Source organism: Sparus aurata, chromosome 17, assembly GCF_900880675.1.
Source record: "Sparus aurata chromosome 17, fSpaAur1.1, whole genome shotgun sequence".
NCBI lineage: Eukaryota > Metazoa > Chordata > Actinopteri > Spariformes > Sparidae > Sparus > Sparus aurata.
This window is the reverse complement of record NC_044203.1, coordinates 18,774,640-18,801,971: the sequence shown is the minus strand read 5'-3', so window position 1 is coordinate 18,801,971 and position 27,332 is coordinate 18,774,640. Positions and strand designations below refer to the sequence as shown.

Sequence of the window (27,332 nt, the reverse complement as noted above, 5' to 3'; positions counted from 1 at the left end):
ATATATATGTAATCTGAACCTGATCGGACACATGTGGCAGAAATGTTCATATGACACATAAAATGCGCAAATGTATTGTATCTGTTGTTTGCAGAAACGTTATGGTCTGTATAATTAAAGACTGTCCTGGTTGTGCTAGTAACTAAATGGGAAGCGTTAATTGAACTCTCTTTGTTTTTATTTTTGTGTGATCGCTGTGAAGACCCTGCATAGTTCCAGGAAATGTATTGGAAAATATTTAAAAACTATGGGCCTATTTCTCATAAAGCATTACATGGACTTTTCTTTTTCTTTCTCTCTGTTACTCTATTTTTGTTGTTGGTGGTGGTGCTGTTCAAATCTTTTGCCTTAAAGTTATAAAATGCACTCCAGTTACATGACACGTTTCTGAGCCCCGGGTCCACTGTGCAGACTCTGGCACCGCATACATAAATGCTCAGGGACTGCTTGTATAATATAGAACAATTTAACATATGCAAGTCTGTGCTTTGAGAGGCGTCGGGTGGTTCGGTTTACCGCGTGCCCCCGCTGGCCTGCGATCGAATCCTGCCAGAGCTCCTGACTCCCCTCTGTCTCCCCCTCTGCTGTCTCAACAATTAAATCAGTCAAGGTGAGTGGACTGCCCACTCACTTTCTTTTTCATACAGCGAAAAAAACAGACCAACACATAAAAGCATAAGCTGGTATAGAAGTCTACTTTGTGACCCACAACACAGACGAGTTGTCTTATTATGAAACATTTCACCTGTATGTCAGCAGTTGCCATGGAGATTTGGTGCAGCTATGCGAGGCTCTGCTTAATGGTCCGACCTTAACCTTGCACTTTTTCTCGACTGCACGCTTTCATGATGTTACAAACATGCGGGCATAATTTATACGGGGAATCAATATTTCACCACCCGTCTGTTCTCTCACCTTTCCCAACAAAACGTATCAAACCCATTCCTTTTAATATTCAGTACGTTCAGTCTTCGACAAGGGTGAAAAAAAAGGAGAGAAACTTGTGCTCGGATTAAAATATTTTTACGTGTTTTGGACGTCGTACATCTTCTTTGTTTCTTGAACTGATTTTCAAGTCGTCCAAAGCCTTGAGCCACCATTTACAAACCTTTCCCATCCCCCATCTGCATTTCTCTCTCTGCCCCTTTTTGCCCCTCTGTCCTCTCTCTCTCTCTCTCTCTCTCTCTCTCTTTTGCTCTCTCTCTCTCTCTCTCTCTCTCTCTCTCTCTCTCTCTCTCTCTCTCTCTCTCTCTCCTGCAAGCTGTGTCTCTTTCCTGTGTGCTGGGGGGCCAGCGGAGGGGAAGTACACAGAGAAGGAAAAGCACTCTCAGAGTTCAAGTGCACAGGCTTAAAGACACAGCTGGCTTCAACAAAGGGGAATATGACAAGGGGAAAACAGTTGTGGAAAGGCAGAATAATGACCTATTGACAAGGCGGTTGTGTACACGGAGACACTAGAGGGATCATTTCACACAAAAATGGGGAGGAGGAGGGGGGGCAGTTTAAAAAAATGTGAACAGGAAAACGGAGAAAAAATGTCTCCTCCCCTTTTCCTCTCTCCACGTATACTCCTATTCCCTCCCACCTTCCTTTCTTTCAATCTCTGTCCCTCCCTCTCTCCTCTCCTTCATTCCTACCCTGCATGCATGCACACTCACACTCACACATACACACACAGACGCACACACACACACACACACACACACAGATACACACACACGATGACTGATGCCTTCTCCCTTCTCCCTCCTTCTCTTGCACTCTTGCGTTCTCCGTTTTCTCAGCTCTCTGCACGGCGTACAGTGGAACCGGTTCTGCACAGCTCTAGCACAACGCTTTGAGCAAAAAAACAAAAAGTACTAATCCCGTACTTTTCCTCACGGCGTTCATATCCTTTGTCCATGAGGGCATGTTTTCCCTTCAAAGTCCCTTGCGTGGAGGGGTGAAGATAAGAGCAATGGTGTCTGAGGAAGGAGAGATGAGGCAACAGCGGATAAAAATGTGACGAGACTCGAGTGAAATAGAGATGCAAGGCTGCAAGTCAAGAGGGAAGGCACTAACTCGAGAGTGAGGAAGAGGGGACAGAGGAGGAATCAACTTGGAATCGGGGAAAGAAACGCGGGAAAAGGTAAAAGAAAAAAGGGGGCTGACCTTTCCAGCTTAAGCTTTATACTCTTATATTAAGAAAGGTTATCATGTCACACGTTGTTCCAGTCTTTTCTTGTTTTTGCTGTCTATCCCGTCTTGATTTCTGTGTTTCAGCTCGCTATGGTCTCTGTTAGTTTGTGTACCTAAAGTCATTTTCCTTCCTCCCACTCCCACTGGAACATTTCTGCCTGTCTCCACGCTTCCCCCACAATCCAGCCATGCTTTTAATCTCCTGTACAAATGTATACTGAAAGTCTCGCCCGGAATTGAGCTCAGAGTCAGTCAAAGACTCGGGGTGGTTTTGGGGCCCAATTATGAAGACGAAGGAGAAGGAAGAACGGGGTCGGGGCACTCACTCTCGTTCCATTATTGTCGATCAGTGTCTTTGTAAATCTTTACTTAGGTGTAGAACAGCGATTGTTTTCGACGTAGTTTTAGCTCTTATGTTTCAGTCGATATGCAACTGTTCAAAAGTATTTGAATTATTTGGCCATCATCCTCCCTGCTCTGGAATTGACACGTCCCACCCTCGACTTCCCCTTGCTGTTTGTTTGTCCTCTCAGTATGTGTCCCTGTTACACATGACTGAAGCTCATCTGTGTGTCTCTCAGTGTCCACTAACACCTAACTTACTGCTCTGGTTGCCTCAATGCTTTGTGCCCATGCAGCTCTCAACTCATCCTCGCCATCCTGTTTGCTCTCAGCCTCGCCTCCATTGTTTAATATCGACAAGTTACTGTTGTCTCCTGCCTGTGTGCTCGAGGACCTGCCCCCACATGTCCTTTCTGAATCTATCCATGCTCTCAAAACCTTGTCCATCTCTATGGAGAATGGTACAAGCTCTCGGTACCCCCCTAACTGGAACCAACTCATAATGACACCCCCGTTGTCTCTCTGCCAGGGTGCGCCATTTGGAAGAGGGCAGAAAAACATTTTCCCTGATCAGTTGATTGGTGGTGTCTGCGGGAATGATGGTAGTCTTAATAGTTGTCTGAATGCAGGTTTAACTCGAGGCTTAACACTGGAAGTGAAGTCTGAGGCAGCCGACCTTGATGAGTGGTTGATGGTTTGCACCCATAGACGGGGTTTAGCAAAGGCCGGCTAGCTAGCTGCGGACGACAGTGAAGCACGTATATTTGTCTTCAGTAGAAGTTGCTCATTGGGCTCATTTAAACTTCTGCTTGGAGTTGAAAGATGAAAGTATAATGAAATCATGTTGACCTGTGAAATTCAAGTACTTCAGCTATTCAGGAGGAGCTTATTCTCCTCAGTCACAGTGGACTGAAATATATGAAATAGCAAATAAAGCACAAGTACCGAATATACTATAAGTGTGTGTGTGTGTGTGTGTGTGTATATATATATATATGTATATATACATACATATATATATACATACATACATACATACATACATACATACATACATATATATACATACATACATACATACATACATACATACATACATATATATATACATACTTATATTTTCAAGGTCTTGGCCAAAAGAAACAAATTTAACAGTTTCCATCACAGCTAATATGCTCATGGTGCTTTGACTGTTTTCATTATACATTGATTTGCTCAGTATTACCAAGGTTATGTTTTCACCCGTGTCTGTTTGTTGGCTTGTGAGCAGGATTACCACAAGAACTATCGAACAGGTTTCCACGAAACATGGATGGAGGATGGGTCTCTGCCCAAAGTAGACCCCATTAACTCCCCTTAGGATCCAGGATTTATTTTTCAATTTCTTTAACATTGTCAGATAGGATATTTTTGTTCACTTCTCAATGGATGACAAAATAATCAGCCGTATTTTGATACAGTTTGATGCAGATCCAGATAAAAATCCTAAACTACTGGATTCAAATGTTTTTTTATCTCATATTGGACTAGGTTGGGCTAGTTGCTAGGTTGCCAAGGTATGCGCTCAACAGTTTTCTTAATCAATCAATCGATATTAGAGCACAGGGAAAAAGCCAAAGTCACAATTTTGAGTCCAAAATTTTTTTTTTATTTACCATCATAAAAAACAGCAAATATTCACGTTTGAGGAATCAGCACCAGTGAATGTGGACACTTTTGCTAAAGAAATTATTTCTGTAGGTCACACTGGCCCCGATGGTCTGAATTAGTGAGTGGTCTAATGTTATCCTGCAGGGAGCTCAATGTGCCACTGTGGTATTGAACCATTTGATGTTGATGTTCAGTTTTGTGCTGTTAAAGCATTAAGACCTCGGCTACATGGTTTTCTGTTACGTGTTCAGACGCTTGTTGAGGAGATAATTTGCACATAGCTCTGACCACTCATTTTTTGGATGATTTAATCTGTGACTGTAAGTTATTTGAAATTGTGGCATAAAGGGTTAGGGCTAACCATCGTATCATAACATTTAAATTATATGAGCAGTCGAGGCAATCACTGCAGTTCCAAAGCGCCGCCTCTTTATGACATTGCTGAATACTTTGGCAGAAATAATTGATTACCTTGGTTTATTGTACTGACAATGAATGCGCTAGTTATTTAAAACCTCTTTTACTTGAGGCCACCACTTACTGATCCCGGCACAACTAAACTTTAGAGTGCAGAGAAAGCCATTGATGGACGTATTTCACTTTATAAAAACATAACTCGCCCTTCGCTATCAATTATGTAGCTCTTGTGTGAAAGGGATGGGAAGAGGGCCACACACAACAGGCAGCAGGGCCCGGCGTGGAGAGAGAGAGGGAGAGAGAGAGCGCTGCACCATGTGACCGCTGTGGATGTACTAACGCTCTCTCACGGTCTGAGTGAGAGCTATTCCCCCCGGACTCAGTGTTCTAGTTGCATCAGTGTTTGTCTGCTTTCTCTAGAACATGGGGCTGAAATGGGGCTAGAGCTGAGAGAGCTCCATCTGGATACTCGTAGGGCTCCTATTTTATAAGCGCAGTGCTGATAATGTTTCACCAGTTTGAATCCCCGGCTGACGTGAAGTTCTTGTGCTTTGTTCCAGTTGCAGCAGGTGCCTGTCTTGGCATTACTGTCAGTTATTGGGCGATGTTGTCTACGTAGAGCAAGATAGTTAATTACTGCAGAAGTTTCTGTCTCTTTTGAGGTGGAAAATTGTATACATTTTGAAATGTTGTACTTTTTCCTCCACTAGATTTATCTGACAGCTAAATGTACTTATTATCTTGTAAAATATAACGCTATCAAATCAGCTCTGCCTTGACCAACTTTATTAACATGTTTTTAGATGAATAATATAATACAAAATTACAAAATGAATAATTATATATTCTTTGGATAAGGATCCATTGTGTGTACAGTTACCATCAATAATAAAAGCCTTGGGGCTAAGAGATGTACCACATAAACTGTCCTTGGTTCAAATCTGGTCAAGAACTTTTGTTGCAAGCCATCCCCCTCTCACTTTCCATACCCTGTGACCAAAATGAATTTAATTGAATGTACTATTAAGGACAACACACAACAATCCTCCTCCTTGAACCGGCACCTTATCGTGGTGGAGGGGTTTGAGCACCCGAATGATCCTAGGAGCTATGTTGTCCGGGGCTTAATGCCCCTGGTAGGGTCTCCCAAGGCAAACAGGTCCTAGGTGACGGGTCAGACTAAGATCGGTTCACTCGCCCCTGATGAATAAAACAAGACCAAGGACGTGCACGTCGCCCGGATCGGCGTCACCGGGGCCCCACCCTGGAGCCAGGCCTGGGGTTGGGGCTCGCAGGCGAGCGCCTGGTGGCCGGGTCTCTGCCCACGGGACCCGGCCGGGCGCAGCCCGAACGAGCAACGTGGGCCCGCCCTCCCGTGGGCTCACCACTCGCGGGAGGGTTCAGACGGGGCCGGTGCAGAGGGATATGGGTGGCGGTCGTGGGCGGGGGCCCCGGCGGCCCAATCCCCGGATGGTGACTCTAGCCATGGGGACATGGAATGTCACCTCACTGGGGGGGAAAGAGCCTGAGCTGGTGCGGGAGGTTGAGCGGTACCGGCTAGAAATAGTCGGGCTCACCTCCACGCACAGCCTGGGCTCTGGAACCCAACTCCTTGAGAGAGGCTGGACTCTCTTCTACTCTGGAGTTGCCCGCGGCGAGAGGCGGCGAGCTGGTGTGGGCTTGCTTATAGCCCCCCAGCTCAGCCGCCATGTGTTGGAGTTCTCCCCGGTGAACGAGAGGGTCGTTTCCCTGCGCCTTCGGGTCGGGGATAGGGCTCTCACCGTTGTCTCGGCTTATGGGCCGAACAGCGGTGCAGAGTACCCGGCCTTCTTGGAGTCCCTGGGAGGGGTACTGGAGAGTGCTCCAACCGGGGACTCCGTCGTTCTCCTGGGGGACTTCAACGCCCACGTGGGCGATGACAGTGTTACCTGGAGGGGTGTGATTGGGAGGAACGGCCTCCCCGATCTGAACCCGAGTGGTGCTTTGTTATTGGACTTCTGTGCTAGTCACAGTTTGTCCATAACAAACACCATGTTCAAGCATAAGGGTGTCCATATGTGCACGTGGCACCAGGACACCCTAGGCCGGAGATCAATGATCGACTTTGTGGTCGTGTCATCTGACCTCCGGCCGTATGTCTTGGACACTCGGGTGAAGAGAGGGGCTGAGCTGTCAACTGATCACCACCTGGTGGTGAGTTGGATCCGCTGGCGGGGGAGGAAGCTGGACAGACCTGGCAGACCCAAACGTATCGTGAGGGTCTGCTGGGAACGTCTGGCAGAACCCTCTGCCAGGGAGATCTTTAACTCCCACCTCCGGGAGAGCTTTGACCAGATCCCGAGGGAGGCTGGGGACATTGAGTCCGAATGGACCATGTTCTCCACCTCCATTGTTGACGCGGCTGTCCGGAGCTGTGGCCGTAAGGTCTCCGGTGCCTGTCGCGGCGGCAATCCCCGAACCCGGTGGTGGACCCCGGAAGTAAGGGTTGCTGTCAAGCTGAAGAAGGAGTCCTACCGGGCCTGGCTGGCCCGGGGGACTCCTGAGGCAGCTGACGGGTACCGGCAGGCCAAGCGTGCGGCAGCACGGGCAGTCTCGGAAGCAAAAACTCGGGTCTGGGAAGAGTTCGGGGAGGCCATGGAGGAGGACTACCGGTCGGCCTCGAAGAAATTCTGGCAAACCATCCGGCGCCTCAGGAGGGGGAAGCAGTCCTCCACCAACACTGTTTACAGTGGAGGTGGGGAGCTGTTGACCTCGACTGGGGACATCGTCGGGCGGTGGAAGGAATACTTCGAGGATCTCCTCAATCCCGCTGACACGCCTTCCATAGAGGAAGCAGAGGCTGGGGACTCAGAGGTTGACCCATCCATCACCCAGGCCGAAGTCACTGAGGTAGTCCGTAAGCTCCTCAGTGGCAAAGCACCGGGGGTGGATGAGATCCGCCCTGAGTACCTCAAGTCTCTGGATGTTGTGGGGCTGTCTTGGCTGACACGTCTCTGCAGCATCGCGTGGCAGTCGGGGACAGTGCCTCTGGACTGGCAGACCGGGGTGGTGGTCCCCCTATTTAAAAAGGGGGACCGGAGGGTGTGTTCCAACTATCGGGGGATCACACTCCTCAGCCTCCCAGGGAAAGTCTATTCCAGGGTACTGGAGAGGAGAATTCGGCCGATAGTCGAACCTCGGATCCAGGAGGAACAATGCGGTTTCCGTCCTGGCCGTGGAACACTGGACCAGCTCTATACCCTCCGCAGGGTGCTCGAGGGTTCATGGGAGTTTGCCCAACCAGTCCACATGTGTTTTGTGGACTTGGAGAAGGCATTCGACCGTGTCCCTCGTGGCATACTGTGGGGGGTGCTCCGGGAGTACGGGGTCGGGGGCCCTCTGTTAAGGGCCGTACGGTCCCTGTACTGCCGGAGCAGGAGCTTGGTTCGCATTGCCGGCAGTAAGTCAGACCTGTTCCCAGTACATGTTGGACTCCGGCAGGGCTGCCCTTTGTCACCGGTTCTGTTCATTACTTTTATGGACAGAATTTCTAGGCGCAGCCACGGGCCGGAGGGGATCTGGTTCGGGAGCCAATGGATCTCATCTCTGCTTTTCGCGGATGATGTGGTCTTGTTGGCTCCTTCGAGCCGGGACCTCCAGCATGTCCTGGAGCGGTTTGCAGCCGAGTGCGAAGCGGCTGGGATGAGAATCAGCACCTCCAAATCCGAGGCCATGGTTCTCGACCGGAAAAAGGTGGCCTGCTCCCTCCAGGTGGGAGGAGAGTTCCTGCCTCAAGTGGAGGAGTTTAAGTATCTTGGGGTCTTGTTCACGAGTGAGGGAAGGATGGAGCGTGAGATTGACAGACGGATCGGTGCAGCGGCCGCAGTAATGCGGTCTTTGTATCGGTCCGTCGTGGTGAAGAGAGAGCTGAGCCGAAAGGCGAAGCTCTCGATTTACCAGTCAATCTACGTTCCGACCCTCACCTATGGCCATGAACTTTGGGTCATGACCGAAAGAATAAGATCCCGGATACAAGCGGCCGAAATGAGTTTCCTCCGCAGGGTGGCAGGGCGCTCCCTTAGAGATAGGGTGAAGAGCTCTGTCACCCGGGAGGAGCTCAGAGTAGAGCCGCTGCTCCTCCACATCGAGAGGAGCCAGCTGAGGTGGCTCGGGCATCTGTTTCGGATGCCCCCGGGACGCCTCCCTCGGGAGGTGTTCCTGGCATGTCCCTCCGGGAGGAGGCCCCGAGGAAGACCCAGGACACGCTGGTGTGACTATGTCGCCCAGCTGGCCTGGGAACGCCTTGGGGTCCTCCCGGAAGAGCTGGAGGCAGTATCCGGGGAGAGGGAGGTCTGGGTGTCCCTGCTCAGGCAGCTGCCCCCGCGACCCGGCCCCGGATAAGCGGATGAAAATGGATGGATGGATGGACACATAAATCAATAGCGCTGTAGATGTGCCAGTGTTAGAACATAAAGTCAGATACGTTTATAAAGGCAAAGAAAGGTCTCCGAATGAATCTAAAAACGTAATAAATATATTCAAAAATGCAGTCACAGATATAGCCTACAGCCACAGCAAGTATATATTTTTTTATGTAAATATCTGCATTTGAGTCTATATCTTGCAGTTCAGGTCTGTCTACAATAGACCCATAAATCCTCCCTCTTTGCCTCCACAATAGACTGATGAAGAAGATTTAGGAGCAAATCCCATTTTTTTTCTCAGACAGACAGACAGAGCTCTATTTACGTCTGCTTGGATGTTTGGCTTTTCTTTACCCTCTGGTATCGTTCAAGATAAAGAAATGGTTGGACTGTGCTGAGGTTTGCTTACATGGTGTTACATGATTTCTGGGTATGGGACTGCAAATTACCCCTCGTTAGCATTCGGTGATGACCATGTGTGGAGTGTAGCTTTCCCAGGTCGAATATCCTTCCTTCAACCTCCCTGTTCGAATTTCTTCCAGTAAGCGAGTTAATATCAATGAATAGTTTCCTCATGCAGAAGCCAGGTGGCTGCCTTGTGCATTCAGACGGAGGCAGAGGTGGTGAGGTGGGGGTTAATATTTGCAGGCTGTAGGAATGTGTTTGGAGTCAGCAGTGAGAATTCCTTAGTTCTGCATTAGTAGGTCTCAGCGTTGCCTCTTACCTCGCCAAACTATCTCAATCCTCTCTTTTCTCCCCTTCCCTTATGTCTGTCTCCTCCAGCAACCGCATCCGTCTCGTATTTGATCTCCATCTTTGTCACCACGTTCCTACTGCTATCTCGCTCTTTTTCTTCCATGTTCAGTCTCAAGGTTTGATCCTCACCATCTCCCCTCTCTTCTCGGGCTCTTTAGATGTCTCACAGACATCTGAGGAGCCGCAGGAGTTGGGGGTTGGGTAGAAAGCGAGAGATACTGTAGTGAAACTGTGTGTGTGAGTGCGATAATTCGAGCACAGTGCTTCCTACTGCTGGCCTTGTGTCCTCTTCAGCATGTCAGTCATGTATGATTTATGGAGCAGGTTCCCAAGGAATGGGCTTTGTTGATGTCATCAGGCATTGTCTATTCATATCCTCTCATGAGGTGGTTCAACTGCGGACCAGGAACTAGTCTCTACCAACCCACACAGCGTCATATCAGGTATTATGATTGTTACTTGCTGAGGTAAAATCAGGACAAGAATCACAGAGACAGAAAACCCAACTGCGTGAAAATATATTTTAAATCTGAAACTGAAGAAAAATGAACATCTGAATAGACGGCTGCAGGGATGACGTATTTTTGTAGAGTAACATGGAAGTTAGTGGTGCTGTTTCCCTCAACAAAAAGCCTATGTTATATTGGATTTTGGGTTATTGCAGAAAGAAAGCTCTGCATGGAAATAGGGTAATGACACTTAAACATTTTGTTCAGCAAGATAATCTTCATAGATTAAAAAACAAAACTTTTTATGATTTTTGAGGCATTGAAGTGAAAAGTTAATGTTAAAGCTATAAACGAACGTAACGCTACATAACAGTAGCATGACTTCAACGTCACCACCACTTCTTACTACAATATTCTGTACTCACTGTACAAAAAGTTGATCAATCTAAAAGTTGTAAGGAGTTAGAATAGTTTGCAGCTAGAGTCTGTAAAGATGGACATAGTGACTAAATGAGTCTCAGTGTTCAGTGTGATGACGTTTGATGTCCTTGACAGCCTCTGTAGTCTCATTTAGCCACCTGTTAGCAACCACCATTTTTAAGACAGGTAAAAGCTCTTTAATTCAAACTTAGGGTATTCACTGACAAGTTTGATATCGTAGAACAAAACATAAAAATCTCTAAAGATAAACCCATTAAGAAAAACCCAACGCTGGAAGGGAATCAGGGAACAAAAAATGCTAAGGTATTACTGGGTTTTAGGAGGAAGCTGTTGTGAAATACCCTAATTTGCTTTATTTTTGAGAGTAAGATGTGAAGATTGATACCACCCTATTACTTTACCGTTTGATTTGACGCTAGAGCCAGCAGGCGATTAGGTTACCACAAAGACTGTCTCTCCAAAGGAACACAATCAGTCAACCAGTACTCTCTTAGCTCATCCGTGAGCTTTGAATGTGCTGGCAGGTTAATTTTGGTATCTTAAAGGTTGTTTGTGCTAAGCTAACAGCTAAGTGCAGCTTCATTTCTAGCATAAAGACATAAGAAAGGTGGTGATTTTCTCATTTAAGTCTCATTTAAGGGAAAAAAAAGCTAATACAGCGATACATAGGATTTAGGAGGATTGATTCATGATTCATAAATATGTATAAGAATATTCATAGTTATCTTTTCATCAGTGTATGGTCACCTGAATAGAAATCGCTCATTTTTTTGGTACATGTGATTGAGCCTTCTTTTATCTACTAAAGAAGCAGGTCATCTTCCACAAAGTTTGCCATGTTGCATCGCCATAGTTCTACAGCAGCTTAGAACAGATTAACAAAACACGGGCTATAGAGACGGCCTTTTGTGTTTTTTGCAAGGGAGGGTGAGATGAGGGGTGTTCAGTTGGTTGTACCTGCAACCTTACTGCAAGAGGCCACTAAATCCTACACACTGATTCATATATATTCAAATGATCATGTAAGTCATTCATCAAGTGCATTTTCCAAATATTTGCGGGTGTCGACCTCTCAAAATTTAGTTTTTTCTTTTCTGTTATTGTAAATTGAACTGGCTCTCGTACTGTTTGTCAGACAAAACAAGTAACTTTAAAATCCTCTTTGAATAAATATTTGCATTTTTTTTTCAAGCTTTGACTATCGTAATGACTAAACATTAGCTGTAGCCTCAAAATGGTATGTCATTTTGAAAATCATTTGGTTTGAGGTGTCACTACGTCTCCTCTGGCAGCATATTGGTGGCATTCACAAGGCTCTCCATTATGCTTTGCGGTGATACACATGCTCTGCAGTGGCGTCGGAGGTGTCAGCTGCCCGCGTCACACAACGACACCCTCGAGTGTGCCAGCTCTCTGGTGCCAGACAGAGAGGAGGAGAGTTGGGTACGGTGTGAAGACAGAGGGGGAAAGAAAAGATGAAGGCATAAAGAAACAGGCCGTCTGTGAGGTAGAGACACGTGGGTGAAAAAGCAAGAGAGAGAGCATCTGAGGGAGGAGAGGAAGAAAGAGGAAGATGAAGGGGAGGAGGAGGAATCATTTGTGTTCATTGTCTGTCTGCTCAGTGAATCATTAGAACTGAACCTCGTGGTTCAGGGCACCATCAGTCACCTCGACGTCTCCTAACTAATAAATATGCGTCAGTTTAATGGCAAGTGTAACTAGTTTTAAGTGAGGCAATGGTCTGTAAACTTTACACATCAGTGCGTAAAAGCAACCTTTTACAAGTCAAAGACTCTAAAGTCAGTAGTAGATGTAAAACCTGCCGTTGCCGGCTGTTCTTTGGTCAGCGTGGGTCGTCAGGGTCACATCTGTAAGATGAAAGGAGAGGCTGCGGTTGGTTGCTTCCACAGAGGGATGGAAAGGTCAGGAAGTGGCCCCAGCACAAAACACCAGACTCATTGTTCAAGTTCAAGGTAACACACTGAATGGGGGTTTCATTCAGTTAGCTCAGCCCTCCGTCCCCTGACAAGTTGCTGTTTTTAAAAGGGTCGCAATTAGAGGAAAACACCGCCTCTGGCAACATCTGACATTGGTGTCATGCTGTTATAATTGTTAACTAATTATGTCAATTTTATGTATTTAATTACGGTGTTTGGTGTGGATCCGGCAGAGTATAGTGGGCTGTTTGGTTGGAGATCTTTTAAAACGATATTGTATGTACATGTGTGTGTGTGTGTGTGTGTGTGTGTGTGTGCGTCTGTGCTCACACGTGGGCAGTGTGCTCAGGTGTGTCCACTCTCTAACCTCTCAGACAACGAACAAGGTCAAAGCCAGAAGGTCAGATGTCAGGGCAGCGTTTCCCCTCCTCCACCTCTCACAGCCTCCCTCCCTCCCTCCTTCTCTGTTGTGTCTGTTCAGTCGTCAGCTCCTCATTAACTCCTCACAGGGGATTTCCTGTTCGCCTCCTTCGCTTCCCTGTTCCTGTTCAAAATGGAACGGCATATTAGCTCTTTTTACAAAACGTGAATAATTAAACCCTTCACGGTTATTGTGCTGAATATGCAAACCAACTGCCTAAAAGTTGTAGCTACACGCTAGGAATGAACAAGGTAGTCAGAGCACGACTAAACCAGCCACAGTGCCAAAACCTTTGGGAAGTGTAGGGCTGTAATTGATGACTTTGTGCTCCCAATGAGCACCGTACAACACACACACACACAAACACACACACACACAACCAAGGAAATCCACACACAAACACAAGTATGCGCACAAACACATAATTCAGAGTCTGACTCACCCCCTTTAACAGTAAGTCAATAACAATACAGGAATGATTAATCAGTCCCTCTGTGGCCCCTCCCTCTCTACTCACCACCTTCCACTCTCTCCTCTCAACCCTGCTCACCCGCTCTCAGCTTAGTATTGATCTGAATGCATTTGCTTCCCATTTATCCGTTAGCCCCCCTCCCCCCATCACGTAAACACTGCCACTGCATCGAGCGGTCACAAAGAACCTCTTACACAGGAGTGTCTCACCAACAGCACACACTCGCAAGCGCGCCCTCGTGCAGGCAGCAACACACGTCGGCGTGCACACCATCCGATACTCTGATAGGTACTACACTTAACTGCATTGCGTGCGGGGATTTGCCTTGATTATTCTGGAGTGCAAATTAGGAGGCTTCTTTTCATAGTGCAGGTGCATTGTGTGTGTGTGTTTGTGTGTGTGTGTGTGTGTGTGTGTGTGTGTGTGTGTGTGTGTGTGTGTGTATTTGTGGTTGCATGTTGTACGCACATTAGCCCAAACACAAGGCAGCATTCTTAGAGCTTTAACTGACAGCTCATTGGACCCCCCTGCTTCCCCCTTACCATTCTGGTTGGTGGCACACAGGTTGCCATGACACCAGACTGTTTTGTCTGCCCTTTGACCTCTTTAAGGGGTGCTGTGGTCAATCAGGCATTACATGTGAGGGGCAAACAGAAGGGAGGAGAGGGAGGGGGGTTGCATTTCCTCTGTAAAAAATGAGGTCCAAAAGGTTCCTCTATACATCCGCTTTGTACAGAGCAGAAGGTGGGGAGCCTCCGAGAGGCTCGCCGTGAAACAAAGACACATGTGCACATACAGACATGGCAGCGCTTTGCAAGGGTAAATGAACTAGGCTGGAGCTCCCAGGGGGTGGGGAGTTATTATGCTCATTGTGCAGTCGGCCAGCTAAAGCTGTTTGGCTGCTTCTTTTGAAGTTATATTTATCAAACCGGAGCAGGAGGCTTAGCACTCCAAGCTGGTGCATTGCTTTGTCCACACTGCAGAACGCATGTGTGCGCTGAGATGGCTTTCAGATATCTAGGTTTAAACAGCCTCAAATGTTGAATCAGACAGAAAGAATAAGCCATAAACAGATTTTAGGTTACATTAATGTCCTTCCCTGATACTGCCGAGCCCTAAAACACTCAAGTATGAGCGTCTAAACGAGTTATGATCCCCATAGTAAACATTAAGTGTTCACAATAAGCTTCGTGTAGATCATGTTGGGATAATGAGGTAAATTTCCAAACATTTATTAATGGCAGCATCCATTTAAACATTTAGGCAGTGAGTGCAGCTTTTTAAATGAGGCTAATTATCATGTAATTTACTCTGCAGCGTGAATTAGTCATCCTGTTCTCTTTGTCAAAACCATTACAAAAGTTAGACATTGATTCCTCTCTTATGTTGTTTTCTAACATGATGATAATTAATCGTCTAATCTGGACGGCCACTGTTTGAGTCTTTCAGTTCATGTATTTAATAGAGGCAATGGTGCATGCTTTTCTGACATATTTTACATTTCTTTTAACCAAATACTGACATTTACCATTCATTAAGGAGCCCACATCAAGAGCGGAAATCCTGCCCTGTGTCATGTGTGTGTGAATAATTTGTAGATTAGACGCTGCCTCAGTGACTCTAAGATTTAAAGATTAAAATACAGCAGGATTATTATTAAACACAATTCTTTTCCAGTTACTACAAAATAACTGTGTGTGTGTGTGTGTGTGTGTGTGTGTGTGTGTGTGTGTGTGTGTGTGTGTGTTTGCAGCTGATACAGTTCAACAGAGCAGCTCATGAGTAAGTCGGTAGCTTTTCATGGTCTTGTCCGGTGACACTTCAGCTGTTGCAGAGATTGAACCTGTGACCTCTTGGTTAAACAGTCTTTCTATTCACGAGGCCGGCCTGTCTCCCACTGACCTCTGTGTGTGTGTGTGTGCGTGGGTGTGTGTCTTTTTCTGTGTGTGTTTCAGTGGGCCTCTGCTTCATGTCTGAGGAACACCTGGCATACCTTGACGAGGGAGTAATCTCAAGGTAATGATGTTTTGTATGTTTCACATTTCACTTATCACTACATGTTTCATCCATGACTTCTTCTTCCTATCCACATTTTAAATACTGACATTTATTCTAATGATTTAAACTCTTGGAAACCAATGATGTTCCACAATGTCACGGAGGGAAAAATCCACACTATTTATCAGGACTTTTATAGATCAGTCATACAGGACTCTAGTCACACTGAGAAGGATCTTTGTTGCTTCTTATGCATGCCCTCTAACACAGAGAATGACTTAACAAAACCTTCACTGACTGATTTAGGATTTATGATCAAGTACATTTTCAACAGATCTATATCCAACACCTCAGTTCAGAAACAGAAGCAAAGCTTGTGTCCAAGACTTCTGCTCGATGTTGCAATACTGGGTCTTTATGAACTGTTGTGTCTGAGACAGCTCCACTTCAACACAACATGAGTTGACATGGTATTTCTAGTCTTCCAACATTTATCTGGCAGTCTGTGAAAACAAAAAATGCGTCTAAACATGAATCAACAATCCATCAGCGGTTATTAAACATTCCTCTTCTTGTTAAACACTTAGTTTTATTGTTTGAGCAAAAGAGCAAAGTATTTGACGGCTTGACTCTGTTATAATAACATTCAGCCTTTTTCTTCATTTTTGCAGTTAGTAAAGTCAGTGAAGAAGCTTGGTTGTCTTCGTTCACAAAATTCATTCATTATCTCTGTATCTCAAGTGACTTTTACAAAGGCTGTGAGCCAAAGGACTAGCCCACACACACACACACACACACAAATATCTGTTGTCTAATTTAAACCCTCGAGTGAAATAGATTGGGATAACTATAAGAAGCTTAGGCCTTTTATCTAAAGTGGATTATTGAATTATTTGGCAGAAAATATCTCAGGAGGTAATTAAAAGTTATCAAATTATGTTTATTGAAAGATCTGAATAGTGCTTGCACGCAGTTTCTGTAGATATGAAATAATTATCATGCCAGTGTGATACTCCAGCTGTCTGGATGTTTTAGCGTCCGAAGATTTAGCCAAAACTAATTTATGTCTCGAATTAGATGCATTTCGAAGTAGGATGCCACTGCCTCTATGCAGTTTAATTTGGTGATATAACATGGCAACCTATTTTTTATTTTCTTACCCACACCAACACACACACACACACACACACACACACCTCCACCTAACATAAATTCCTTCTTCGTGATTTTGATTGGAAACTTTGTAAGGGAGGAGCTTCGCCACACACCAATCCCAGTAGATTGACAGCTGTGCCATAGCAACAGTTTGGCTAGTTGCCAGGCTGTTGGGGTTGCCAGGCAAAAGGTTCCCATGGCAACATTCATTTTGCCGACGTGGTATACAAGGCCGGCGTTAACCGAGGCAGATTAGTGTGGGACAGAAAGAGAGTTGCTCTCACCTGGGAAACAAAAAAACACAAAACACACACACACGCATATTTTAGCAGATCGGAGTGTTGCTCTTAAAAATCACAAACGCTGCAACATTCAGAGCTGTTGTACGCGTTGCTTTAACGAGAGGCTGTGGCGGAGGTGATTCACAGACATTTTGAATGGAAACTGGAGAGCATTTGGCACAAAATCATCATCCGTTCCGTTTCCTCTGAGTTGCATCATGTTTGTTTCATCACACCCAGTAAAAAAAAAAAAAAAAGAATTTAAAAGTGAGCTATGTGAGTGCTTTGCGTGCCATTTAGTCCTCAAACACCTTGAATGATATCCCAAACTGTGGCACTGTACGTGGATGATGCTCAAGTATGAGAGGAACATTAAAGTTGAAGTGAGATTTATGAATCAGCCCAGACGTTTTTTATAGTGGAGTAGTCTTTCACCGCTCAGACACTCGGGCAGGCCGGCTTAAAGGTGGAGCGAGCAAGAGAGACAGAGAGAGAGAGAGAGAGAGGGAGGGAGAGAGAGGGAGGGAGAGGGATAGCTGACATTGGCACAATTACACTGCATTTCTGCGTGATTTGACTGTGAAAATATTGCAGATGCGGGTTATAAAGTAGAGGAGGTTGTGGCGGGGATGAAAAAAAGGGCCGGCCGGCATTTGAGGATAGAGGAGGTAGGAGGGGTATACGAAGACAGAGGGTGGTTAAAAGGGTAAGAGGCGGGAAATGGGGACCCATGAGGGCTCAAACAGAGAAAAGGTTGAGTGAGTGACGAGAGGGAGGAGAAGAGGTGGAGGAGGAGGGGGTGCACTTTGGGACAGGAGAGTGAAAAGGGACTGGGAGCGGCAGACGGAGGAGGATTAGGACTCCAAACACATACCGAAAAAGAAAGGAGGAGGAGGAGGAGGAAATAGGAAACAAATTCACCTGGCAACATTTTTACGGTCACGCCAGCATGTTGCCTGATTGGCTAACGGGCTCCGAGACTAGCTATTTAGTTTCTTCGTCTTCTCTGTGTCTGGGTTTCCTCACGGACATTGTTAATCCACGCACAGTTCAGCACGAGGTCTGCTGAAAAAGATAGGTGCGGCCTGTAACTCCTTTTTCTGCTTCTCTGTTGGAAGATGGATTCCCACATGAAATCCCACATGCCAAGCAGTGTTTTCATGCAGAGCTCCCACGTACGGCTCTGCTTTGTCAGTCTTGCAGACCCAGAATATTTTTATATCATCTGCATTTTGATTCGTGAATCTATATTCATGTTTTCTCTCTTCAAAACGGCATTCGCATAGCATGTCACACTCCTGCCTCGTAGCTGTTGGAATGCAACGTTGTGCCAGCAGACGTGGTGCTGTGGCGTGCCACATTTACGACTCCGACGGAGAAGATTCACAGATCGAAAAAAAGTTTTTACTTAAGAAATGTTTTTTCTTGCCTGTGTCTGTGTGACGTGAAGGAAATTCCATTTTGACAGTGGAGCAGAACCAGATTTAGATATCACAGCTGACAGCAGACTTAACGGTGATGACACTGTTATGGCAGATGGCGTTAAACTCCCGTGAAAAGCTGCCAGCTCGAGTACAATCAGACAGCTGATCTGGATGAAATGCTGCAGTGTGTGTGTGAATATCAACAATATGCTTTATTAATGAGTTGGGCTCGATAATAGCTGCAGATTGTTAAATGTTTAGGAGCGGAAAATATATAAATTTAAGTCATCGCTCTCCAGGGTGCGTGATTGTGTATGTAACAATGCTAGAACAGCCAAACCTTTATTGCTCATACACGGCATGTTGAGAGTTTTGCAATGCAGCTCTGGTGCAGTCTGGTGGCATTGAGAGAACAGAATAGAGAGGAGTGAGGGAGTTCACACAGTCACCAGTAGAGGGCAACAACTACTCACAAATGAATGGAAATACTATGAATGAACATTGGAAATGAAACCTTTGTAGTACTCACGCCTGCATGAGACTTGTGGAAATGGATTTACAGAGCAACAGTTTTGTCAAATACACAACGTTCGTCTCATAATTTGTCCCAGCTGCCTCGTCTTTGTCCTCCACTGGCATCAATCTGCACCACTGAGTGTCTGCTTATTTCCCTGCTCTACATAAGTTACCTCCAGGCCTTTGTGTGCACCCTTACACCTGAGCTCCCCCACTGCTGCAGCCAGTCCTGTGGCATCATGGCCACTGTACCACTTAGTAAAGGTGCATCTCCGGGACCCCTAATTGTAAGGCATGCGTCTTTTCAGAGGTAAAACCATGTAATTCAAACCCTTCGTTTCCTCCAAATCAATCAATACTGTCTACCGTATCGTCATGCACAAATTGACACACACCACCAACTCAGCTCAGTGGAAAAGGGCGATATTCTGTCGTATCAGAGAATCAAAAATTCTTTTGCCCGCATGCGAGACTAAAGAGAAAAAAAACAGCATGAAATCATTCTTGAAGAACAACGAAGCATGCACACAAGACAACAAAAGGAACAAAAGGGGTGAACTCCCATTGAGTCTCACTCTTAAAACTCGAGAAAACAAGTGCGGTAGAAGGTAATTGGCTGCCTGGCAGACAGGAGCCAGGCAGGTGTGTATACGTACAGTAGAGTATGTACATAGACACCTCCATCTTGCTGGTGAAGATCCTGTCTGGAGAGCAGCTCTACAGTCTGTGCTCTGCAGCGTGAGGTAGTTGGTTGTATGGTTTCGCATAATAAACAGCACGGAGATAACTGTACAACCTTCTAGCTTTCCCTGCGGAGTCACTTCTTGCCACGTCTAATGTGCCCCCAGCAGAGAAGGTAAGTATGTTGTTACTCGCCGTAGGATCTCCTAGTGGTTAATGACATGACTCGTCCTTTTGCAGCTGCGATTCCTCTTAGCTGCTCTGCCCTTCGGGCAAAGTCCTGACTGCCCCCGTGTGAGCCTGTGTGTCATTTTGTGTGCAATATTTGTAGCGTCGGGACATATTTGTCAAGAGGAACACCTGCTGTTTGACAGGTTGTCGGTCATAAGCTGGCAATCAGTAGTTTCTACTGCAGTGGAGAGGATTCTGAACCTCCATCCCTCTCCACGATCATACTTAGTGGTCAGTTAAGGGACTGTACAAAAGTTATTACTCTTGAAAGTGGCCTGGATTTATTATTTAATATCTTCTTTTTAAAATTGAAGTTGCTGTAAGTTATATATTTGTATTTAAATGGGTGTTAAATAGCTCTATATTCCACATGTGAACGCCCAGAGAGCAGGACCTTCCTGTCTGCTGCTCAACATGAGACAGTACTTTGTTTTTTAATTAAAAAATCTTGCCGCTCCATTACACTTAAAAATTAGGTATATTACCGTAATCTATTACATATTAACCATTAGTGTCAAAAGACTTCATTCAGATTATTTTTGACGCTATTAAAACTTGTAGTTTTGTGTTTTGTTACTTTACAATAGACTGTATTCATAAAGTGTTAATAAAAGTGGTACAACCACCTTTTAAGGCACCTACTAGCATTTTAAAGATGCAATATGAAACAATTTTAGTTGATAACATTAAAAAAATTGCTAAAATGAACAACAGTATGTGAAGAAATTACAGGTTTGACCTTATCATTTGTTATTTTTCTGTTGTAACGATATATACTGAAGTTAGCATGCTAACTGACTGGTCCCGGTTCATCCTGGTCCACGGCTCCTGTGCTCACTGAGCAACACTCCCTCGGTAATCTGAGCTAGACTGGACTGCTAGCTGCTCAGCTAACTGAGCTAACTAGCTAAAGTTAGCTACAATTAATAACAGTTTTATTCTGGTGATACACTGCCCCCCATTTGTTTTCAGTAGAAATTTAACAGTAAGCCAGTTCTTACATAGTGCACCTTCAAGATCATGATTCGTGTACAACTATAACAATTCCTTACCCACAAACAGTCAGCAATAATTAGGATGTGATGAAGGGGAAACTCTCAGTTGATGGCAGAGTAGTTGCAGAATATGTTCACGGAGCTTTATAATGACTAATACAGAGCTGATATATTACTTATATGCATGCTAATAAGCAGCACGTTAATGAATAATATGTTCTCTAATGTGAAGTGTTACCAAAAACACTGCTGCAGCCCTGTTATTGAGACAGGATTGAATTCCTCGGCATACAGCCGAACAGACAAATTGATGATTCTTTTTTTTTAAAAGTGGGGTAATAATGGCATTGAGATGAGAAAAAGTTGAAAGATCCTCTCCCTGCACTCCAGAAACAGTTGAGACTATACCATCCCTTCATCAGAAAGAAAAATTAGATAACTGTCACCTTTTTTGACCTCTCTGTTACCCTCCTAATTTTAATGCAACCCCCTAATGAAACACCGTACAACATATCATACATGCAAATTACGCGAGTCATTATACATACATTATACACAGCCTCGGCGTGGAAATCGTGGACTCCCTGCTGTGCTTGGCAGCAATTCATGAGATCAGTGTGTTACTGTGCGACAACAGGTAGAGGAGCTTTATTTGCCTGGTGCACTTTTCACACACGCGCCGCTAATACTTATATGTTTGTGCGCTGCTCTGCATCCACACCATCACAATCATTTCTCCAGATTCATTACCCCCACAACCTCCTCCCTCCTCCACCTCCTCCCCCCCCTCCCCCGCCTCCCTTCCCCTCAGTATGTCAGACCGGTGGGTTTGAGACAGCAGCCATCTGCAGTGCGTTATAGCAGCCTCTCCTCCCCTCCTGGAAAAGAAAAAAAAAAAAGAAGGGGGCATACATCAGAATTGTGCTGATTCGGCACTGTCAGTCGGACCATTCTTTATCATCCGCCACACGACGCTGCTCTCCTGCCAGGAGAGACAGCTGAACATCTGACAGTTGCAAGGTGTGCAGGGCAAGGATGGTGCACAATGAGCAATCTCCCGCTCATAGTATAGATTGTTTATACCAGTGACCAGTTGGCTGGCTCATTCTTTAACAGTGGCAGATGCCGCATATATGTGAGCAGATTTTTTTCATACGAACATAGCCTCACACACATATGTTCCTCCTGAACGTGTCTTTCACAGTTGGACCTGCAAGTAAACCTCTCCCGATCTAAAGCATCATGGGTTCCTCGAAGCGAAATAAAAAATTGGTTTTCCCCCGTGGGAACATAAACTAAACAGGTGTGATGTGGAGGATTGTGAAGCCAAAAAAGATGCTGTCTCTGATCTCTCGGGACGCAACGGAGAACTAGAGCATCCCGATCCTGAGACAGACATGGCAGACACCATCCCAGACTGATGATGTCATCCCTGCGAAGCACTCCCAGTGCTTTGTCTCTCAGTGGCACTGCAGAGTGCAGCCACAGGCGCACACACACACACACACACACACACACACACACACACACCTGTCTGTGACATTCTGCATTTGTCCCTCAGGTTTGGACACTGTGTGAGCAGAAGCTGCTTTTTCTCCGATTTTTTAGGCCAAATCGGCATCCAGATAGCCAATGTGTTGGAAGCGGTGCTCTAATTCTTAGTGTTTTTTTCTGGCGAGAAGAAAACAAATGGCGACTCCTTCACTCTATAATAAGTTCACAGTCAGAATCTATGCGTTGTAGACGTACAGGAATTCGTCTCGGCGACATTAATGCGGGATCAGATAGGGTATATGTGCTGCGCAAGCACACATCGCACAGGAACCCACAGTGAGTGCAAAGAGATGGTGCCGAACACGCAGTATCACAGAGGATAGTGTAAACACATTCAGCATGTTGTTTCTATGCAAATTTAGGTGGCATGGCATTACAGTATGATTGCAGATACGGAGGAGGATGTGAAGAGCCTGTAGAGCATTGGGGGCTGTGCATAAGACAGTTAGAGAGAATGGGATCAAAGCAGGAAATAAATTCAGCTGTGCAGAGAATGTGTCTCGAATACCTGCTGCTCGAGTGACACAGAGTCGTCCATAGGCAGTGTGGGTACGTGATGAATATTCATGAGGTGTTATGAATGTATAGCGTAGTGTTTTTTTTTTATTCTAACCTACATTTTCCAAAAGGTTGGATGCTCGTCTTGCATATTATGAAACAGAGGCTTCATCTGAAAGGCTTCCGGAGGAAGGTGAAGGCAAGTTTGTCTCACTCGAATCCCATGATGCTGACTGCAGCTTGTCAGTTCTTTATTCCTTATTTGTCCTTGTGTTTTCTCAATTAGCCGCACTGGTAAGTAGCTATCCATCAGTAAAGGTGTTATCACAGGCCAAACGTAACGTGCTTTCCTCGTCACTTCACCCTCATTTGCTCTTAATGTGCGACACCTCAGTGATACTCTCTGTCCTACAACGCGGTCAGAACACTTTAGGGCCATTAACGATGCTTACACATCAAGTGTGGTGTTTATGCTCCGTCTCACTGAACAGACAGCCAATCAGTGGGCCCAAATTAGATTTACTTTCATTTCTGAATTTCCCTGAGGGCCGTGTGATCCTGTTATCCAACAAACACGACTGCAAGTCTCTGTCCTCGCGGAGAGTCGCACAAATATTAGAATCAAACTGCCTTCAGACACTGAAGTATTAAAACAAAATGCCAGAGAAATGAAAGTGTCACAGGATATTAAACATGCGGAAAACTGTTGCAGTCTCTTTGTTTACGCACGTACCACAAAGCGTGGCGTATTTTCTCATTATCTCGTCGTGCTTAAACAGACGCCATCTCTGCACTGTCTGATGTCACGCTGTATGATCGAGACACCTTCTTTTTTAATTGGCGAAGCTTTATTTACTGCGTCTCCCGTCACTCCGGCTGCAATTTACAGTTGTGTTGGAGCAACACCGTAAATCCTGTAATCAATTTGATGACGGTATGATTGCTGTACACATAGGAGGAGGCGGTAATGTCAGCCCCTCAGGTTCATGAGACTCCAGGGCTTCATATTTTCTCTCCATTCTCATCCTATTAGAGATTCTGACCCTCCCCCTCCATCCCCACTTTTCTGCTAGCCTCTCTGCCACCCCCTTCCTCCCTCCCTCCCTCCCTCCCCCCTTGCCTCCCTCCCTCACCGCCACCCTCACCGTCTCCCTCCTCTCTCACACACACACACACACACACACACACCCATGCACTCGCTGCACTCTTACTCTCCCACTCTCTCTCTCTCTATTTCCATCTCTCACACGTTCACACACAGACTCGAGTGTATGTATGTGTGTGTGCTGGTGGTGCGAGGGGGTTACTGAGCTAGCAGAGACGCGAGGCTCGGGGAAAAAAAAAACGTGAGAGGGGAAAAGAGGGAGATGGAAGGATGACGGCTGGAGTGTGTAAAGGAGGGAGAGAATCTGAGGTGGAATGAAAGCAGAGAGAGACGATTAGAGACCGTGAATGCAGTGCAGAGGGTGAATGAGTGTGAGTGTGTGTGTGTTTCGTCTGTAGGTGTTGGATAGCATGTGCACCCGGGAGGTTTGGTGTGTAAGCAGGCACGTGAATGCACAAGTAAGCAAGCTTTTTCTCTCTCTCTCTCTCTCTCTCTCTCTCTCTCTCTCTCTCTCTCTCTCTCTCTCTTTCTTTATTTTTCTCTTGTTTGCAGCTGTGTGCGTTTGGTGACGGCAGCCCTGCAGAGACAAAAGGTGAGGAGCTGTGTGGATGTTAGTCAGGCAGGTAGGCAGAATAATGGAATCAATACTATTGTCTGTAACCTACCTGCCGCTGGGCTCTCTGTCTGGCCCCAGCACAGACCATCAGAGAGAGCGAGAGAGAGAGAGACAGAGAGAGAGACAGAGGGGGGAGTCGAGAGGCAACAGAGACTCACTCTGACCGGGAAGAAAAAGAAAAGAGGAGGCTGGCCGTGAGGTGATTGTCTTTATTCCTTTTTCATTCACAAGATGATGTAGATTTAGGATTTGTACATTTATTTTTTCATGCAGATCTAGCGTGCTTTTTTTTTTTATCTGAAACTTTTTCATCACTGATTCCAGTCATGTTTATGCATGTGTGCACTCCTGTGGCTGTATATATACATGTATGTATATATGTTTATATATATATACATTTGTAGTAGGAACATGACATTTTGTCTGTGCTTGCACACGAGCCATAAAGCCTCTGACTTAGTGTCTGGGGCTGCGTGCTGTCGACAGGTCATGTCTGCGTTTTATGTTTGATTTGCACCTTCTTTTAATTCCCACTTTTTCCTTCAACGCCTCGTTTGTAAACCTCAGATGAAAAGGCACGACTGAAATTCACCTCATTACCATCCTTTTTGTGTGCATCAGCCAGGTGAATTATTTAAATTAGCAGCTGTCGAGGAATTCAAATATTATGACTGGCAGCGTTGTACAATGTGCATTTGCTGCAATTACCGTGAAGGTGTTTCAACACAGACATTTCCATAGTTATCATCATTAATTCAGTTTTTTATTGACGCTGGCGTGAATGACAGTCCTTTAAACAAACCTAGAAAAGAATCTGCTGCAGACAAATCCATAATTTATTCCCAGGTGAAGTTGTAACAAACATCTGTTATTCCCGCTGGTCATGACTGTCACATGCAGTTTTAACTGAGATGATCTCAACATCACAACTCTGTATTCCAAAAAATCTTGAGGCCTGTAGCTCCTGTAGTCAACCTGTGGGTAAAAGATAATGTGCATTAATGCAGTTCAGTGTGGTGCAGGTGGTGACGCAGGCACTTTGCACCTTTTTTCACATCGACACTGAGGTGTTTCACCTGATTAAAACAAGCTCCCCTGGAAGGAAATGTGCAAATTCCTGTTTTTTCCACAGCATGCGAACATTTTCAGTCTTCCCCCAGTCAGTGTGTGTCATTCTGTCTGTCTACCAGTGGGTGGCATCGGCTTTTTATATTTCTACGCAATGAATTTCCTTTCAGTCAGAAGATTGTACATTAATATATACGGATTTATAACGAAGACAGTTTGATATTGTTACATTGTGACGGATTATAAATGTAATCGTTTTTCTTCCTTTACAGATGGATTCACGCCTCATACGCCCTCCTCGTCCTGTCTTCAGATCATCGAAATGTAGTGTCATCCGTCCAGGTAAGTCATAAGACACAATGTTGGACTGATAAAACGATAATAAAAAAACATTTTGACTGTATATCCCTGGAAATTCATTGAGACGCGTACTGACATGTATTTCCTTATACAATGAAAAGTCATTCCTGTGAATATAAATGTCCCTTTCTGTGGCACTTAAGTTACGATTTAAATTACAGAGTCTGCTATTTATGTATCCAACACTAAGTAGAAGAGGTCGGCTGAAGAGCATAAGATAAATCTTCCTTTCTTTGACGTTTAACTTTTGTTCCAGACAGTAATTCTGCACACTCATGGAGCAGATTTTTAAAGCCCTCTCAGCTCACTGAGCTCACTGAGCAGCTATTAGACTCTGTAATTTGTGGGTGCCAGCTCAATAAATCATGTTCAGAATGCCCATGACATTTAACAACAGTCTGAAATTAATTGTTTCTCCTAAATGAATTGTCTCCTCCACCTCCAGCTGCTGCAATGCTGAGATTATTTGAGACCTGCTGTTGAAAAATGTTACCTTACTCCTTTCACTGCTGCACTGTGAGGTAAAAGATTAGCATGGATGAAATGTCGGGAAATGTGTGGTGATGAAAACGTGTTAATTGAACTGATCAGTTTTGCTTCTGTTCTGCAGCAAACCGGGAGAGAGCGGCCGGTGCCGCAGAATCCAAATGTCAGATGAGGTCATGTCTTTGTCTCGGTGCAGCGACTCTGCGGTTTTTCCTTTTAAAAATGATTCTCCTCAGCGTTTTCCTTCTCTACGTGTAATTACAGATTTTTTTGTTGGTTAAATAGAAGTAATTGCTGAGCAATTCCACCCTCCCTGTGTATTTTAGTTTCACAGTATGCCCCTCTGTCCCTGAGACCCTTAACCTGTGAGGTCAAAGCAGGTCACAGGTGAGGTCCTCGGGAACAGGGCTGCATTCAGTTTCAACGTCCCGGAACAAGAGGAGCATTTTGTGAAGAGAAATATAACATCACAAACATTATACTCCCCAGAAAATATATGATGTCTTGCCTGTCTCGCCATTCTTTTTTCAGTGCAAGAAAAACTCTCAGACGATTACGATGTCACGTCGAATGTATCTCAGTCTCCAACTGGCTATTTACCTGTCATGTCATGATCAAGACCTGTCATGTTGGACAACAAGAAGAAGGAGAAGAAGAAGAAGAAGACCCCTCCTCCTGCAGCACACACACACACACTCTCAGGGGGCCAACCCTATTGGCTGGCTTTGTGTTATAGTCCTCTATGGGGGGCCAATAGGAAGACAGCCAAGGGTTGTGACCCCGTCATTTATGTCACCTTCAAAAACCAGAGTTGTTTGTATATCGCATACATGTTTCTGTATTTTGTACTGGAAATGTTGCTGTTTTTTTAACCTTTGAATGTCAATAAAATATGGGG

The 27,332-nt window shown here is 45.3% G+C and overlaps 1 long non-coding RNA gene across 1 annotated transcript; it reads left to right on the top strand.

Moving 5' to 3' along the window:
• Positions 1 to 1,665: 1,665 nt before the first annotated feature.
• On the top strand, positions 1,666 to 27,332 carry LOC115567126 (uncharacterized). Its single transcript, XR_003981142.1, has 5 exons — positions 1,666 to 2,128; positions 15,422 to 15,482; positions 24,457 to 24,719; positions 25,861 to 25,930; positions 26,394 to 27,332. It is a non-coding gene; the product is annotated as an uncharacterized LOC115567126 (long non-coding RNA).